Raw genomic sequence first — 19,521 nt, 5'->3', positions numbered from 1 at the left:
AACTGAGACCTTTTCTTCTATGGTTGGGAACAAGACAGGGATGTTCACTCTCACCATTATTATTTAACATAGTACTGGAAGTCCTAGCCTCAGCAATTAGACAACAAGAAGAAATAAAAGGCATCCAAATCATCAAGGAAGGAATCAAACTTTCACTAATTGCAAGCAACATGATACTCTATGTAGAAAACCCAAAACACTCTACCAAAAAATTGCTAGACCTCATATATGAATTCAATAAAGTTGCAGGATACAAAATCAACCTACAGAAATCTGTTGCATTCTATAAACCAAGAATGAAGCAGAAGAAAGAGACACCAAGGAATTGATCCTATTTACAACTGCACCAAAAAACATAGGATAACTGAGAATAAACTGAGAATAAAACATAAGATAACTGAGGATAATAAAAGAATAAATCTTTTATCAAAGAGATAAAAGATCTATACTATAAAAACTATAAAACACTTAGAAGAAAATTTAAGATGACACAAAGAAATGGAAAAACATTCCATGCTCGTGAACTTGAAGAAGAAATATTGTTAAAATGTCGATACTATCCAAAGCAATCTACACATTTAGTACAATCACTATCAAAATACCACTAGCATTTTTCACAGAGATAGAACCCCTACAAACAATCCTAAAATTCATATTGAACTAAAAAAGACCACAAACAGCTAAAGCAATCTTGAGAAATAGAAGGAAAGCTAGAGGCATCCCAATTCTGGACTTCAAATTATATTACAAAACTATAGTGATCAAGAGATTGTGGTACTGACACAAAAACCGACTCACAGACCAATGGAACAGAATAGAAAACCCAGAAATGGACCCACAACTATATGGCCAACTAACCTTCAACGAAGTACGAAAGAATATCCGATGGAAAAAAGATAGTGTCTTCAACCAATGGTGTTGGGAAAACTGGACAGCAAAATGCAAAAGAATGAAACTGGACCACTTTCTTACACCATAACCAAAAACAAATTAAAAATGGATAAAAGACCTAAATGCAAGATAGGAAACCATCAAAACCCTAGAGGAGAACACAGGAGGGAACCCCTTTGACATCTACCATAGCAACTTCTTACTAAATACAACTCCTGAGGCAAGGGAAACAAAAGCAAAAATAAACTATTGGTACCTCATCAAGATAGCCTCTGCACAGCAAAGGAAACAATCAACCAAATAAAACTAAAAGGCAACCTTGGAATGGAAGAAGATATTTGCAAATGACATATTTGATAAAGGGTTAGTATCCAAAATCTCTAAAGAACTTACCAAACACAACACCCAAAAAACAAATAACCCTGTTTAAAAATGGGCAGAAGACATGGATAGACACATTTCCAAAGAGAATGTACAGATGGCTAACAGACACATGAAAAGATGTTCAATATCACTCATCATCAGGGAAACAAAATCAAACACACGATGAGATACCACCTCATTCATACATGTCAGAATGGCTAAAATTAACAACACAGGAAACAACAGATGTTGGTGAGGAGGCAGAGAAAGGGGAGTCCTCTTACACTATTGGTGGGAATGCATGCTAGGACAGCCATTCTGGAAAACAGTATGGAGGTTTCTCAAAAAGTTAAAAAAAGAACTACCCTATATATAGGGTGTATACACACACACACACACACACACACACACGCACACGCACGCACGCACACACACACTGGAATATTATGCAGCCATAAAAAATAATGTAATCTTGCCATTCGCAACAACATGGATGGAGCTAGAGAGTATTATGCCAAACTAAATAATTCTGTCAAAGAAAGACAAATACCATATTATTTCACTCATATATGGAATTTAAGAAACAGATGTGAGTGCCTGGGTAGCTCAGTCAGTTGAGCATCCAACTCTTGATTTTAGCTCAGGTCATGATCTCATGGTTCATGAGTTTGGGCCCCAAATCAGGCTCTGTGCTGACAGTGCAGAGCCTGCTTGGGATTCTTTCTCTCTCTCTCTGTCCCTCCCCTGCTTGTGTGCTCTCTCTCTCTCTCTCAAAATAAATAAACTTTAAAAAAATAAATAAATAATCACACGTTAAATAAAAAAAAGAAACAAAACAGATGAATGGGGGAAGGGGGAGAGAGAGAGAGAGAGGCAAACCATAAAACAGACTATTAACCATAGAGAACAAACTGAGGGTTGCTGGGGAGGGAGGAGATGGGTAGAGGGATGAGTTAAATGGGTGATGGGTATTAAGGAGTGCACTTGTGAGAAACACGGGGTGTTGTATGTAAGTGATGAATCACTAAATTTTACACCTGAAACTAAGATTACACTGTGTTAACTAACTGAAATTTAAATGAAAACTTGAAACTACAAAAAAATAAATTAATTAACTATTAATTCAAGATCTGAGGAAAGGTAATTAACAAGGTAAGGAAATGGGCCTAAGAAATTATAATTGATAATGTAAACTGTAACGGCTTTTTTTGAAGGCACAGAGTTAATGAACTGTTAGAAAATTTAATAAAGAAAATCAATATCAGGAAAAAGTCACATTTGCATATTAGAAGTGGGAAGCTGAATATAAAAACAGAATAACAATTTCAAAATTTATAAGATAAATACTTCCATGCTTTTCTAATAAATGTGGAAGTGTGGAGGAAATATACACTTTCTCATAAAGAGAATTATAACAACATTTAAAAAAAATGTCCCGTATGCTTTTAAAAAACTTAATAGTACATATAATCCAAAACAAAATTTAAAGAGCCCTTCAAAGAAAAAGATACTGATAGATTAACCTAAATCTGATATTGGAATTTATTATTAGATTGTATACAAAAGGATTAGAAACAAATGTTCATGTAATTCCCTCCTGAAATCAATTGTAGTAGTCTCATTACCTTTTCCACTTCACTGGTTTCTGGTTATTTTATTTTTTATTTTTTTGTTTGTGGACTGTAGGTAGTGATGCTGTGTATATATGTGTGTAGTATCTAAAAGAATTTTCATAGACTCAACCAAAGTTACTCATACCCACGTACTTAACCATGAAGTTATCAGTGCTAGATTTACATTGTCTTAATTCTTTTTGAATAAAACCATGGGGAAATTATCTTCAAAGAGTAGAATGGACAATATAACTTTATTTAGATGTCAAAAAGTTACTTATAGGATGGGAATAAAATGTATTTCCTCTTAAGCCTTTTACCTTCACTAATTTTTCTGGTCTTATTTTATGTAATCAATCTCAAGGCCAACAATATTAAAAATAGAAGGTCAATGGGAATGGTATTGATTTCTGAGTTTAAAATATCAATATTAAAATAAGGTTAACCTTATAAAAATAGTTTTTCCTTAGCAATTATTGCATGAATGTTTCTGGTATTTTTCCTCTTAAGTTCATATCACTATATTATTAACATATCCAGACAAAAAACTCTCAGTGCATGGTTTTTGAGGATGAAAATTAGTCGATAATTATAAGTGCTTAAAGTAGGTAATATTTAAATAGTGTATCCCAAAAGAAACCATTAAAATATATCAAATATTTATTTTGGGAAGTTTGATATGATTATGATTGGAAAAACGTTATTTTTAAGAAGCTAAACTTGAAGATCTCTCTAAATAAATAAATTGAAATATGTGTTTCATGCATGGAAAGTGTTGAAATACTATATTGTACACCTAAAACTAATATAACACTGTATGTTAACTAACTAGAGTTAAAAGAAAAAAATTTAAAAAAAACATGGAAGGTTTTATACATTAATGATTTTATATTATTCAAAATAATGTAATTACTGGAAATATGTTCAGTGTGGGGGAATATATATATGCTGTTATTATTTATTACCATGCATTTCTAAACTTCTTAGTTAACAGTGCATCTGAAGCCCTCATATTGTAGATTAAGATACAATTATAGGAATGCTAATCTTTGTGTCTAAGAAATTATTTCCTTATCTAGATCATAAAGAAAATGCATGATGATAAGTCAAGAAATTTAGAATGTGGATACTAATATATGACAAGCTGATTACAAGAATAGAGGTAAATTTGTGACAAGCTAAAAGTAGTTTCTCAGTATATATTTTTATGTGTTCCAAACTAATAATTCTTTAAGGAAATATTTACAAATATGAAACAAGTATTTTATCTTCTAGACCAAATTTACCAACTTACATTCCAGACTTTTTGAGGAAGAAAAATCACTGTACCTATCAAAGCCTAATCCACACAAAAGCTTGATCCTAATAACTTTTATATACTTAATGTAGCACTATGGAAACTTACAATTTTGCTCTCCATTGAGCATAGACTCACCATTTCCTAGCTCCCACATATTAATAGTGAAAAAAGGAAGGAAAAGTTAACAAAGAAGAGAAAGAAGAAGTCTTGCCAATGGAGTCCTGTCTAATATACATCAATTGCTCACATTAAAAATCTTGAAGTCATACTTGATTCCTAACTCGATTTCTTCCCCAACTCGATTAATCTTACAACTGATCCTGTTTGATATGTTATTGAAATATATACCAATTTTATTAGGTATTTCCATTAATTCAGCCATCACCAATAGCCAACCACCATTTCTTTTAGGCTAGGCAATTGCAATAGTATCCTAACCTTTCTCCCAACTCCATATACTCTTTCTCTTATTCACTCTATAAAGAAACCACAGTGAACATTTCAGATATTTGAAATGATTCTTTTGTCTATTATAGAATTTTGCTTTTGCTATTCTTTCTGTATTGTTCTTAATTTATAGTTGGATTTTTTTTCCTTAGTATCTTAATCTAGCTCAAATGTCCCATAATTTAAGAATTTTTTCTTTTTTTTTTTTTAAGGGACACCTGGCTTACTCAGTCAGTTGAGCACCTGGCTTTTGATTTCAGCTCAGGCCGTGATACCAGGGTCTTGGGATCAAGCCCTGTGTCTGGCTCTTATGCTGAGCATGGAGCCGGCCTAAGATTCTCTTTCTCTCTCTGCCTCTCTCTCTCTCTCTCTCAGCCCCATTTCCCCACTTGTGCTCTCTCTCTCTTTAAATAAATAAATAAATAAATAAATAAATAAATAAATAAATAAATAACAAATGTTTTCCTGGTTACCCTAAATTAAGCTTCAACATCCTATATTAGAAAACATTATTTTAGGTTCTTCTGAGCACTTATCATTACAAGAAATTATTTTTATTTTTTCTTTCAAAATGTAAGCAAGTACTCTTCAGTCTTTTTGATGATATATATATATATATATATATATATCCTGTAATGAATATTTTTGAGTATCTGAATTAATGAATACATTGATGAATGCACTTACTTTCCTAATAATGTACATAAATTATAAGCAAATAGGAGATACAGTATGCTATGCTGAAACACTTACGACTAACATTGTAAACTATTTTGATTTATTCTTGGTCAAACATACAATCAACAATCAAACAAAAAGTTATAGAACAGAAATTGGAAATTTTAAAATGCGTACTTCATACATGAATGCTTGAATTGCTCCAGACTAGATTATATCAATAAGAAAATTAACAGTTCAAAAGTAATTTAGATTTTTTATTTATTGCAGTAATATTGATAGACCAGTTAAATAAAGCATCAGCTTCCAACCATTGTATTTATTCATTTATACATTTATAGATCTATCCATTTAAAAATATTTACTGAGTGTTACAATGTTCTAAGTTTTATACTATAGAGAAGACCCAACTTGAACAGAAGGGAACAATATGACACATATAATGAAACTTAAGCAGGAATTATTTTTAAAATATGTTTATTTATTAATTTTGAGAGAGAGAGAAAGAGAGAGAGATAGAATGCATGTGAGCAGGGTAAGAGCGGAGAGGGGGTGAGAGAATCCCAGTCAGGCTCAGTGCTCTCAGCAGCACTGAGTGCTGAGAGAGCACTGAGCCTGATGTGGAGCTCAATCCCATGAACCATGAGATCATGATCTGAGCCAAAATCAAGAATCAGGTGCTTAACTGAGTGAACCACCCAGGTGTCCCTGAGAATTCTAAGAAATGTATAATTCAATAATACTTTTCTTGCAGAAATAAATGCAATAATCATAAAAACTACTAAAAATAAGGTGTGGTGAGACAAAAGATTTAAGATTTAATCATCAATATTTTATGATAAATGTCAAGATCATCATCACTAGAAAACAGCAGGATGATGAGAACGACTCCAGTAGGAATGTTTACAGGGGCTACCTGATTAAAAAAAATGTTTCAAACCCAATCTCAATGTCAAAGATATAATCCAAATGTATTTTAGAGGCACTTGGAACAGAGTAAAGAGTATTAAACACACACACATGCGCACACACAAATAAAAGTTTATTTAAAAGAAAACTCAAACTCTTCCAAAACATGGATAAGAAATTCATTGCAGGGGAGCCTGGGTGGCTCAGTGGGTTAAGCATCCACTCTTGGTTTCAGTTCAGGTCATGATCTCGTGGTTGTGAGTTCAGGCCCTGCAACGGGATCTGCACTGGCAGTGCAGAGCCTGTTTGGGATTTTCTCATTGCCTCTTTCTCTGCCCCTTCTCTGCTCGTGCTCTCTCTCTCTCTCTCAAAATAAATAAATAAACATTATTTTTTTTAAATTATCTGTGAGAGGCACTATTTCCTGAAATAACATCAAAATTTGAAGATTGAAAATGCGTCATCACATTTGTGTCTTCTGTAGTTATCACTATACTTTCACTGGTAAATGTTAAATTTGTACAAATTTAAGATACTTTTGTACAAATAAGCAATTCAGAATCAACTTTTTTTGTAAAATGAATATGCAGTACTTGTCTTGTCATCAAAATGTGTTTCATTTATTTGAGGCCATTGCTGCTGAAAGTGTTTATTGCAAAAGATAAATGTTATGAATCATGGAATGGTACATATTTACTTAATAAAAAGAATGATTTATGTCAGAAACTAAGTTTTGCTACTCAAATCATGTTTTGCAGATCTGGAGGATATGCATCACTGGTAACTTTCTTTTTCTTCAAATTCCAGGTGATGCCCATGTTCTGATCCGTGGGCCACACTTAGTAGCAAGGTATGAAGGAATAAAACTAGTCTTTATATAGGACATTCTATTTGTTCTCTGTATGACGTACTATAAGAATGTTCATCTCCTATTTTATTGCACTTATGGCAAAAATACTTAACTTCTGATCCCAGCTGGCAGCTTTACTTGGTTTCTCACATCTCAAGGCTCAGACAATGGCTGTGTCAAATCTGGTAGCTTTACCAAGTGGCCAGTAGAGACAATGGCATTGCTCATTTTTTTCATCACCCTGAAATCAAAAGTGGTGAAAAGATGAATTTTATGGCTTCCCTGACCCAGTTAATTTATTTTTTATCAGAGAACAACCTACATACACTATTTGAAAGGAGATGCTAGTTTTTTCACATCATGGAAAGGTATAAAAAAGAAGCCAGTTAGTGGTAATGTTCTTTCAGATTTAACTTCGTACCTATGTGGGAAATGTATTCACTGCTTCTATATCTCACAAACTACTCGATTAGACATTGTTAAAATCTAGAAGCACAAATTGGAGGTCTAACAAATTGTCTCATTTTAAAATTATGAATAATATGCTTTATAAAGTAATTACAGAGAAAAAAACCTAGGAAAAATGCTAGATCAAATGTGATACTGGGCACATATGAAAGCCAGGAAATATGCCAACACTAGGAATAGGTAATTTCAAAGAAATAATAACTAGGGAATTTCTACCATGTCCAAGAAGACCAGTATTACTAGATCCACACACAGAGGTACCATATTTGATAATACCAAATACGAAGTAGAATTCTCAACAACAACTAGAGAAAATAGAGATTATATGTCAACCTAGTATTATAAATTCACTTATGCTAATCTTTAAGAATATAGTAAAATAAATATTTTTGTATACAAACAAAAATGATAGATTTTATTTAGCAGGCCCTTACTTAGATATAGTAAATTTTTTACAAAGAAGAGGTTGAAACTGATAAATACTGCATTAGATTGATGATAGTAAACTTATGGAGATTTCACAAAATGACATCAAAGAAAACTAAAAGATAAGTGTTATTTAAACAAATGGAGAATTTATAGAATTGGAAAAATATGCCCTTATTTTGTACTTTATTTGAAAAAATTACTCTGCAATCTGTGGATTGAAAGAAGTAAACAAAGTGTATTTCAATTTTTTGAAACAAGTATAAAATATAAATTATTGATAAGTACAATTTTATAAAAAGTAGCTAAAACAGAGAGTTAGGAAATTAAGAGAAGATGGTTTGGCATGTATTGAATAAATGATGTGTGTGTATTATTATTACTTCATATTGTATGTTTGGAATAATATGGAAGTCATCCTTTGCCTTTCCATGACACTGGCTGCATGAACACATAGGGTGATTTTAGTTGTCTTGTGAAGAAGAACAAGCCTTAAGATGATGATGCTATAAAATAAAGAGCATCATTAAATTGCTGAATCAAATATACTTTGGTGCTAAACTAGCTCTAGTAGAGCTTCTATAGTCTTGAACTATGAGTAACCATGTAGATCACAGCTCAACCACTGACTTGAGTTGGACATGGAGAATGAGCAAAATATGTATTTATTTTAAACCACTAATATTTGGGGCTATTTGATTCTGCAGCATGGTCTGGGATTGCCTGACTAATACAGACATTGTTTTCAGGAGTAGAGTGCCATCTCAACAAATCTAAAATGTGTGACATAAGCTTATCAGTTGGAAGTGGAGGAAACAATTTGCAGAGGCTGGAAAAATGTCACTTTTAAGCAGTAGCAGAATATTTGGTAACACCATATTTCTGAAAATCTTGTGAGGCTTATTGCATGCCCAATTACTTTGTAGCTCTAGGGGAAGAGTTCAAAAACAGAACATTAGTGTTTTTGATTGTTATTGACTGAATTTTATCAGGTATTACCAGAAAGAGATAAGTAAAGAATTTTGATTGCTGAAAGCAAAAAATGAAATGAAGTAAAAACATTCTGGAACTCTGGACCTTGATGTTATGAGGCTCAAACTGTAGGAGATAATTGATAAAGGTTTTAAGAGGCAAGACCCTATCAAAACTCAGCATTTTAGAAAAGATAAAAATAAGAGTGTAGCCTTCCCATTTATTTGAAAAATTCCTATAGGATTCAAGTGCCTGAGGGCAAAGATCAGATTAAGGATATGGGAGACAGTTAAACCTCAAAATTGAATTAGCTGATTTAGAGAAAAATCAGGCTATAACTTTTCTCCAGAAGCACAGATTTCTACTTCTAAGCCTAAAATTTAAAGACATTTTGGAGGTAGAAGTGAGGAATATGTGTGTGTGTGTGTGTGTGTGTGTGTGTGTGTGTGTAATGTAGATACACATATACAATTATATTTTCATATATATCGATATTATATATATATCAGATATGAAAATTATATCTTAATAAGACTTGAAGGTATAAATATTTGCTAGCATCACTTAAATAACAATTTTACTGCCTTATGCTAAAGCAAGTACAAACCCAGAATAACAATAGTGAAATTTTAAAAATCTTGTTATTTGACACTTACTCCTTCCTCTAAATTCCTCTAATTGGACATGAGTTTAAAAAGTTGAATAGGGGCGCCTGGGTGGCTCAGTCGGCTGAGTGTTTCACTTCAGCTCAGGTCATGATCTTGAGGTTTGTGAGTTCAAGCCCCGCGTCGGGCTCTGTGCTGACAGCTCAGAGTTTGGAGACTGCTTCGGATTCTGCATCTCCCTCTCTTTCTCTCTGCCCCTCCCTTGCTTCTCTGTCTGTCTGTCTCTCTCTCTCTCTAAAAAATAAATAAATATTTAAAAACTTTACAAAATATAAAATGAAAAGTTTAATAAATCCATGATAGGCACATTCCCTCAAAGGAAGGCTAAGGGAAGCCAAGAAGAATAAGGATAAAGAAGCATATCCCTGAGGGCATGGACAGGACCATAGGAAGTAGTGCCACATGAAACAAATCCTATAGAGCAGAATCAGGGTCTAATTAATAAATACTCACAAACACTATTGTAGGGCCTGCTCACACTGCCTATTCAGCAGAATTTCAGAAATGCTACAGTCCTTTTCTACTGAGGGTCTTCTATTCCTCCCTTTCTGATTAAGAGTATTTAGTACAGATATTTAGACCACATTTCACCATTGAATATTGGGAGTTAGCAGATGAAAAGTAATTTATCTTTTAGTTTGTAGTTTGAAGAGCCACAGCCAAACCTCCCATTGAACTTACTGAACAGCACACATCAACATTCTAGAATTGTTCTGGGGATGGTTGACTGTGTATGATATGTTAGAAAGAAAAAAAAAGTACAAACATATGAATAAACAAGTAATATTCACCAAATAATCTAAGTCCTTTGGCATTTGAGTGCCAATGAAATATGACACAAAGCAGTTTATGCTATTCTAAAGTTTACTGTCCCCCTGACACAGTGTATTCTGAAGTCACCTATTGAGATGCTGGTATCATGATGAATCCATCTGTTTGAGCCTCTGGCTGACTTCATAGTATAAAGGACCTTCTCAACCATGGCCCATAGTTCATGCACTGGACACACAACTGGAGAGAGAAACGAACACTTATTCCACTGAGGGTTTGGGGATGAGTTTTCCACAGCATAACTTGGATTATCTGGAATAATAAACACATGATTAGCTGGGGAAAAAATATTGGAAGAGAGATTAGTGATCTATACTCATGTTCTATTATGTTCTAAAGTCAATTCCCTTTTCTAAGACATGTAAGTGGATAATCATTGTATGGGTACTAGTACTGAAATCTGAAAAAAACTATGCAAATTTAGCAGTAATTGTGAACAAATTGGAATTTTGAACTAGATGCAAACTAAACATCAGGATGAAGTACAGATCTGACAAAGGATGGTTGGCATTTGTTAGCCTTAAACACCAGCAACTCTATCTAATTATATTTCACTGGAAATGGTGTAATATAAATTAATATAAAACACTCTAAAAATTTGAAAAATATTGAAACATAAGTCACCTGAAAGAACCTGTTACCCTGACACAAATAAAAATGTCTTTATATTTTCAGTTATTCTGTGTTCATATTTAAATTTTATAAATAAATTTTTCATGTTGTCATGTCAATTGAAAATTATTTATAAGTGTGATAGATTTGTCATATTCCACAAACCAGATATATAACAATTTACATAAAAATATACTTTTTGGGGTAGCATGCAATTGTTCAGTAATACATATAATTTTGCTGAAAATCACTATGGAGGAAATAAATCTTCCACACGATTCATATTACCTCTTTAAATTAATTGAAAAATATCACTACTTTTTATAATGACTGTGATATATGAATAAACTGCTTTTGAAAGAATTCTAGCTATTCATGATATAACTATAAATCTTCATTAGATTTATCCTCTTTTGACAATATATTGACATACTTTTGATGATAATATTTTATCAGATACTAACAATCTAAATTGAATTCTATTTGTCACATCTCTGTCTCTTCCTGTCTCTGTCTTTTGTCTCTCTCTAGACACACACACACATTCATTGTCTTCTCTTTCTCCTTCCTTTCTTCCCTTCGTTCCTTCCTTTCTTTATCTTTTTTTATTTCTTTCACCTATGAATGCAAAAAGCCTTATATTCTTTATATTTATCTAAATAAACATGTCTGTTTCATGCTAAATACTACCAATCCTAAACCCGTTCTAATCCTGGTTAATATTATAGCAGTTTCTGAGAAGAAAAGTCAGGCATATAATTTGCTAACAGTACCTTTTTATATATCCTTGACTATAGCAAAACTCATTAGCATTTTTTTGTTCTATTTTGTTTTTTCTCTATGTGTCTTAGTTAAGGCTCCTTCCAAAATAAGACTTGGGTTCAGATAATCTATTTACAAAAGCAATCACATATATCAGAAGTGGGGGACTGGACAGGGAAAAAAAAAGTCATTAAAGTCTGGGAATTCAAGAGTAAGCTACTGCTCTGTGATCAGGATGCAAGCTTCCAAATGAACCTCTCAGGAGCTATGTGAAAGCATTCCAGTGTCCACTTGATAATTTTGACTCTTGTCCTGCATTTGTTGAGAATTGACCCTAAGAATCTAAGCATGTTGTACATAATATTTATGCATATTTATAAAATAAATTTAAGATCTGTATATCTTTTTCGTCAGTGTTTTTAAATTAACTCCTGGGGAAATTGAAAATAGTATATATGACTATGATATAAACTTTGTAAACAAGACAAATAATGTTTGTCTTTATTTTAAATTTTTTTAAATTTTATTTATTTTGAGAGAGACAGAGACAGTGTGAGTGTGTGGGGGGGGGGGAGAGAGAAAGAGAGAGAGAGAGAGAGAGAGAGAGAGAGAGAGAATCCCAAACAGGCTCTGCACTGTCAGCACAGAGTCCAGTGTGGGGCTCTAACTCAGGAAACCCTGAGATCATGACCCCAGCTGAAACAAAGAATTGCATGCTTAACCGACTGAGACACCCAGGTGCTCCCAGATGAATAATGTTTTAAGTGGAAAAGATGCAGCCAATTAAAATTATACTTTATTTATTTTTAATTTTTTTAAGTTTATTTGTTTTGAGACAGAGAGGGACAGAGTGTGCTGCAGGGGAGCAGTAGAGAATCGGAGACACAGAATCCGAAACAGGCTCCAGGCTCTGAGCTGTCAGCACACAGCCTGATGGCGGGGCTCAAACTCACAAGGCACAAGATCATTACCTGAATTAAAGTCAGAGGCTCAACTGACTGAGCCACTCAGGCGCTCCTGAAATTATATTTTTTATTTATTTCTTAAATTTTTTTTTTAATGTTTATTTGTTTTTTTTGAGAGACAGAGAGAACACAAGCAAGAGAGAGGCACAGAGAGAGAGGGAGACACAGAATCTGAAGCAGGCTCCAGGCTCTGAGCTGTCAGCACAGAGCCCAATGCAGGGCTTGAACCCACAAACTGTGAGATCATAACCTGAGCCAAAGTCGGACACTTACCTGACTGAGCCACCCAGGCGCCCCTGAAATTTTATTTTTAAAAATATTTCAAAAATATTCTACGTGAAGAAGTCAGAGAAATTAGTGCATCAATATTTCAGCAATGATTCATGGGTATTGTACTGTAAAATGTTACTTAACATGCTTATAAGAGATTTAGTACTGTTAATGACCACAGATTTTTGTTTTGAAAGAGAGCAGTCTTTTTTTATTCAGTTTAAACTAATTTCCTCACAATTTTCCCTTGACATATTTATTGCCTTGCCGTTTCATAGCTGGTGTAGCAAATCAAAATGGACTGGATCATATATTGAGTATAAGTCACTCTTGCCTCACATGACTATACAGAATTCTGTTTGTTTTAATATCAAAAGCAGAGACATATAATTATGATTCCTAACGTGAAATGATTTGAAATAGAAGAGTAATTAAGGAATTAAGTTTATTGATTTCTACCACCCATGAAATAATTCAAACACAATATGTATGTTCATTTCCAGGTATCTAAAATGAAGTCAGTATGGGTAAATAATTACTGGAGAGATTGGTAACAAAAGAAATGTTGACTACTTGAATGTGATTAAATATACTTAAAGAATAAATATGTGTACAATTTATTGCAAGCCATGTAATATGATGAAACCCAATTCTAAAACTATCAGACTAGATTTACAAATGATTAATGTGTACAGAAGATCACAAATGATAATCACACATTGTTCATAGTAACACAGATGTTCTGCATATACCACTTTCTTTAATATGCCTATATGTTTTCTAAAACAGGAAATATTAGTAATCTGAATTATGAATGTTAATAATCCCAAATCAGGTAAATACTACGTTTGTAAAGTTGAAACTATAAGACCAAATTAGCTCTTGATATTTAAGTATGAGTCTTATATGGACACAAGACGGTGCAAATTTATCACTCTCCATCTATTTAGTTGTTAGAATTTTGTGCAGCGTATACAGTAGGAAAAGAACCTTGTATCAGAAGTATTTAATACATTCTGAATAACATGTTGACTTATCATTATGAATACTAAAACAAGAAAAATAATAGTTTTTCTTCATATAATGAACACATAGTTATTACCTGCACTTACAGATAAATCTGAATTCTTATTCAAATATTTCTTGGACAAGATGCTATCTTTAAACAAATGAACTTAAAGATGAGGTGCAATCAGAATATATTGTTGACATTAATTTAACAATGTAAGATACAACATACCAATGAAGAGACAACCACACTTAGTCTAGTTATGGGCAAGTATAAGAAGTTGATGCCCACTATTACTAGTATGATTTAATTATTTCCTGGAAGTTTCACCAATTCACACTAGAAAAGATGAAAATTTTCATTATCAGCAGTTGACGTAATAGTCTACATTTAAACCTTGGAGAAATCAATTTAAAAGCTATTATACCTAGAAATAAGATTCACTAAAGTGCCCACTTACAAATTAAAAATATAAAAATCAATATTTACATAGTTATTCATCCTTTAGATATCAGTTTAAATATCATCCTATAGATAAAATTTTAACTAAACTTTGACATCGCTTTCACATTTTCCACTTTTCCTTCAAAACATTATCACTATTGTAATATAATTATTTATATAAGGGTTTCATAAAATTATAAGTTTAGTATTTCAAAAAAATACTAAAATAATTTTTAAATGTGACCAAGTGTTTCTAAAGTTCACCTGAAAGAATAATTCAATGCAAATAGTTAAAAACATTTCTGTAAAAGAAATGAGAAGTGAATGTTTGCAACACAATCAATTAAGTGTATTACTACTTTACTGAATAGTGTGATACTAGTGCAGGAACATAAAAAAAACTCACATAGCAAAAACAATGATATATGTGAATAAATAAGGAAAGAATACTTCTTTGAATTTCAATGTCATAATTTTTAAAATATAACTTATTTTTCCTTAATAACATACATATTTTCCCTAAGTGCATAACTGAAATTCGTTTAAATAAGATGTCAAACTTAAAGTATGACATGGCTTTCTCACTTATTTGAAAATCCAAATTGATATTAATTTGTTCTGGTCAATTTCAACATGGTTTGTCAGCTCACCATTTTGTGGGTTCTGACCAGTTATCACTGAAATGCCAGCAATAGTGGTATGAGTTATCACTGGTGTATGGGCAGGAAGTGATTACTCAAAAGGAATGGCAGGTGAAAAGTCAGGGCGGAGAGCCAGTATTCTTTCCATGTTTCACACACATAGACACCCATACACCCACACACACACCATGACAATCCAGGTACTGACCAAGGTCAAAAGCACTATCACCACTCCTCTCACATATACACATATACATGCAAAAACATTTCTTCTCCCCAGAAACTCTTACCTTTTTTACACATTTTGATTTTTTCTCTGCAAGTTTCATAGTACATTGATGTTAAGAAAATAGCCAGTATTTTTGTGCACTCAGGACCTTGGCAAGAAAAAATATTTTTGACCATATCTGAAGTAGGTATCGGAAAATATACTACCTTCCTTGGGAATCACATAGTTTTTTTTCAATTTGTTTTTCTCCAGTAGGGCCTCAAAGATGATTTTAAGTTGCAGTGACACAATTTTGTACAGGCTGGAAGCTGTCTTCAAGAGCCAAAACCTCTTAACAGACTTTGGGTTGTCTCCATCTTCACATGTCACTGAAAGGCCATGCCACCCACCTTTTTGCCTTATTTTCTAATATTCAGGTTTTATATAATTTTTTCTGATGTGCACTTGCACAATCCCTGTATGGTAAAAAATAAATATGGTGTGTTATAAAATGGCTTTCAAAGCCTCTGCCCAGAATTAACAAAAGCCAATTCTGACCATATTTAATTGGAAAAAGCAAGTCCCATGGCCACAGCTAAAAACAAACATGGTAGAGACATTGCATTTCTGTCTTGTGCCTGAAAATTAGAAGCAGTAATGATAACAACATACAGCATCAAACTAAATTGATAAAGATAAACTACACTGATAAAGATGAAAAGAATTACATTGGTCTTGGCACTGGGCATACACAATGTAAGTCTAATTTTTTTTGTCGTATTCCATATTTCCTGAATTTTAGTCTATTTTATTAATTTTGTCAGGAAACCATCATTTTTGGCCTCAGTGCTCTATTATTTTAACTTTCTTACTCTCCCCACCCAGCTTTATTAAGGCATAATGGCCCAATAAAACGTGTATATATTTCAGGTGCATAATTTAATGATTTGATACACATGTACATTGTGAAGTTATTGCTACAATCAGGATAATTAGTATATCCATCATCTCCTATAGTTATGTGTGTGTGTGTGTGTGTGTGTGTGTGTGTGTGTGTGTGTGATGAGAACCCTTAAGATGGAAACTCAGCAAATTTCAACAATATGGTATAGTTAACAATAGCCACATTGTTATATGTTAGATCTCCAGAACTTTTTCATCGTGCACAACTGAAATTTTATACTCTGGCCAATATCTCCCATTCCCCTTTCATCCAGTTGCTGACAACCACCTTTTTACTTTCTGCTTTTATGAGTTTGACTATTTTAGATTCCACATGTTCCAAGTGCGATCGTACAGATTTGTCTTTCTGTGTCTGGCTTACTTCATTTAGCATAATGATTTCCAGTTTCATCCATGTTGTTACAAATTGCAGGATTTCCTTTCAAAAGTAATTAATTTTTCAGATATAACTGATTTATAACATTGTATTAGTTTTATGTGTACAACTTAATGAGTGCAGATATTTCTTTGAAGTCCTGATTTAATATTTTTGGAATGTATGCCCAGAAGTGAGATTGCTGAATAATAATGTAGTTCAATTTTTAATTTTTTGGGGGGGAACTGCCATAGTTTTCCATTATGGCTATACCAATTTACTTTCTCACCAATCGTGTTAAAGCATTCCATTTTTTCCACGTCATTGCCAACACTTTTGTGTTTTTGATAATATTTTAGTAGATGTGAAGTGATACCTCCTTGTGATCGCAATTTGCATTTCCTGATAGTAAGTAAAATTGAGTATTTTTTCAAGTCAACTGTTTCTTTGTTGATTTTCTGCCTTGATGATCTATTCATTATTAAAAGTGGTGCATTGTAATCCATTCATCGTATTGTTTTCAAATTCTTCCTTCAGATCTAACAACATTTGCTTTATGTATTTAGGTGATCTGATGTTGGGAGCATATGTACTTCTAATTGCTGTATCTTCCTGTTGAATTGATCTTTTTACCATTATATAACTGCCTTCTTCGTCTCCAGAGATAGCTTTAGAGTTCAGGTCTATTTTCCCTCATAGAATTAGAGTTATCCTGGTGATAGCTTTTCACAGACACAGAATTGCTAAGGGAATCTTCATGAGTATGGTCTATGCTTAGGGACCCTAAGAAGTGGGTGTTATTTGACATGGGTTGAAATATTGCCTAGTATATAAAACTATAAAAATAGCTAGTATCCACCCTGTGACTCCTCATTTAACCATTGAATTTTGTAGTCAATGTATTTGAGGGGACTTAGTTTGACAGTCTCCTAATCTTTATCAGTTCTGATTCTCCTAGCTCTATGTAAGGGAATTGAGTATAATATATTTTTAAAACTTACAATTAATAATTAGATCCATAAGTGGATAAACAGCTTTGCATTCACTATAAAGTTATACATGATTTGAGAATAGCCAGAGAACTTGAGTTTCTAAATTTGAAGATAATTTCAGATTATCACTCTCATATCTCTTTGCCACCAAGTTGTTCTGGATTAATAGTACCAACATAAAACGTGTTTTCCAATGTGACTAATTATGTGGAACATGAAATTTTGGTCATATTTCATAATGATACAATTAAACATTTAGAGTCCAGATTTATAAAGGAGAGAATTTTAAAACAGCATTATTAGGGATAGCTACACTTACAAAGTAAAGGAGGGTTTAAAAGTATAACATAGAGGGGTGCCTGGGTGGCTCAGTTGGTTAAGCGTCTGAATTCAGCTCAGGTCATGATCTCGCGGTCTGTGAGTTCAAGCCCCGCATCAGGCTCGGTGCTGACAGCTCAGAGCCTGGAGCCTGTTTCAGATTCTGTGTCTCCCTCTCTCTCTGACCCTCCCCTGTTCATGCTCTCTCTCTGTCTCAAAAATAAATAAAAGTTAAAAAAAAATTTAAAAAAAAGTGTAACGTAGATATAAATAGAAAAATATGCTTTTTTTCCTTACCATGGATCAAATTTTGTGTATTTTTTGTCCTAAATCTTATATATTAATAAATATTCTTATATTTCTGTTTTATCATGAAGGTTTTTAAATTATCATACCGCTTTGAATTTTCTCTCACAACCTCAAACAGCACCTGAATAAGTAAGCTCTTACCTTTAAAAAAAGCTTTCTGTTTCTACTGAGGCTATAAATTGAAGCCTTGCAAAATCATACTCTCTCCAATATTATATTTACAAGTTATGATAGAGTTAGCTTAGTAGAAAGATACATACATACAGCCTTCTGAAAAACTGATAGCTAAAAATGCATGGATTTATGATTTTTTTAATTAAGAATATTTAGGACTTATAATTTTTGGCTTTTAGAATCTTATATTTATTTTCAACTTGGAGAATTTCTCTAAAATACTAGCAAAAATATTTCTTTGCTATTACATATACAATTTATGAGAGATGAATTACTCTCATTTTCTCTTCTTAAATAATGCTGATTTTAAGATTTTACAGTTAATTCATAAATAATATATGCATCTTTCTATTGAACCAATTATTATAAAGTACAGATAATGTGTGCTGAATCAAATAAAGGTTAAGAATTTTTTATGTGGACCAAGAATGGATTTCAAACTCTTTCTCTACAACTCAAACAATCATCCAATGCATATTGTTGGGGAATTTGCTTAAGTCTGAAAAAACATATGCATTTATAACTTCTACTTTATCTCATGTATCTGTAACATATTTAAGCATGTGTTAAACTGCAAACTAAAAAAATATAGATTAGTCCAAGTATATTCTAAACCTAAATGCAATTGCAGTAATAATAAAAAGATTCCTAGAAATACATTTTACTATATATTGTTTTTATATTCTGTACATACCATTTATGATAAATAGAAAAAAATAATCAGAAAATTAGATCAGAAGTCAGGAAACTATGGTCTAGTGGCCAAAACCATCCCACTGCATATAAACTAAGAATTTTTTTTTTTACATTTTAGGGGTGCCTGGGTGGCTAGGTTGGTTGAACATCCAACTCTGGCTCAGGTCATGATCTCAGGGTTCGTGGGTTTGAGCCCTGCATCAGGCTCTGTGCTGACAGCTCAGAGCCTAGAGCCTGCTTCAGATTCTGTGTCTCCCTCTCTCTCTGCCCCTCCTCTGTTCATGTTCTCTGTCTCTCTCAAATATAATAAATAACATTAAAAGAAATTTTTTACATTTTAAATGTTATTAAAAAGGGGGGGAAGCATAACTCATTACACCTTAAGTGTGA

Source organism: Panthera tigris, chromosome A1, assembly GCF_018350195.1.
Source record: "Panthera tigris isolate Pti1 chromosome A1, P.tigris_Pti1_mat1.1, whole genome shotgun sequence".
Taxonomy (NCBI): domain Eukaryota; kingdom Metazoa; phylum Chordata; class Mammalia; order Carnivora; family Felidae; genus Panthera; species Panthera tigris.
The sequence above is the reverse complement of the archived record's forward strand: the minus strand, read 5'-3'. Positions refer to the sequence as shown.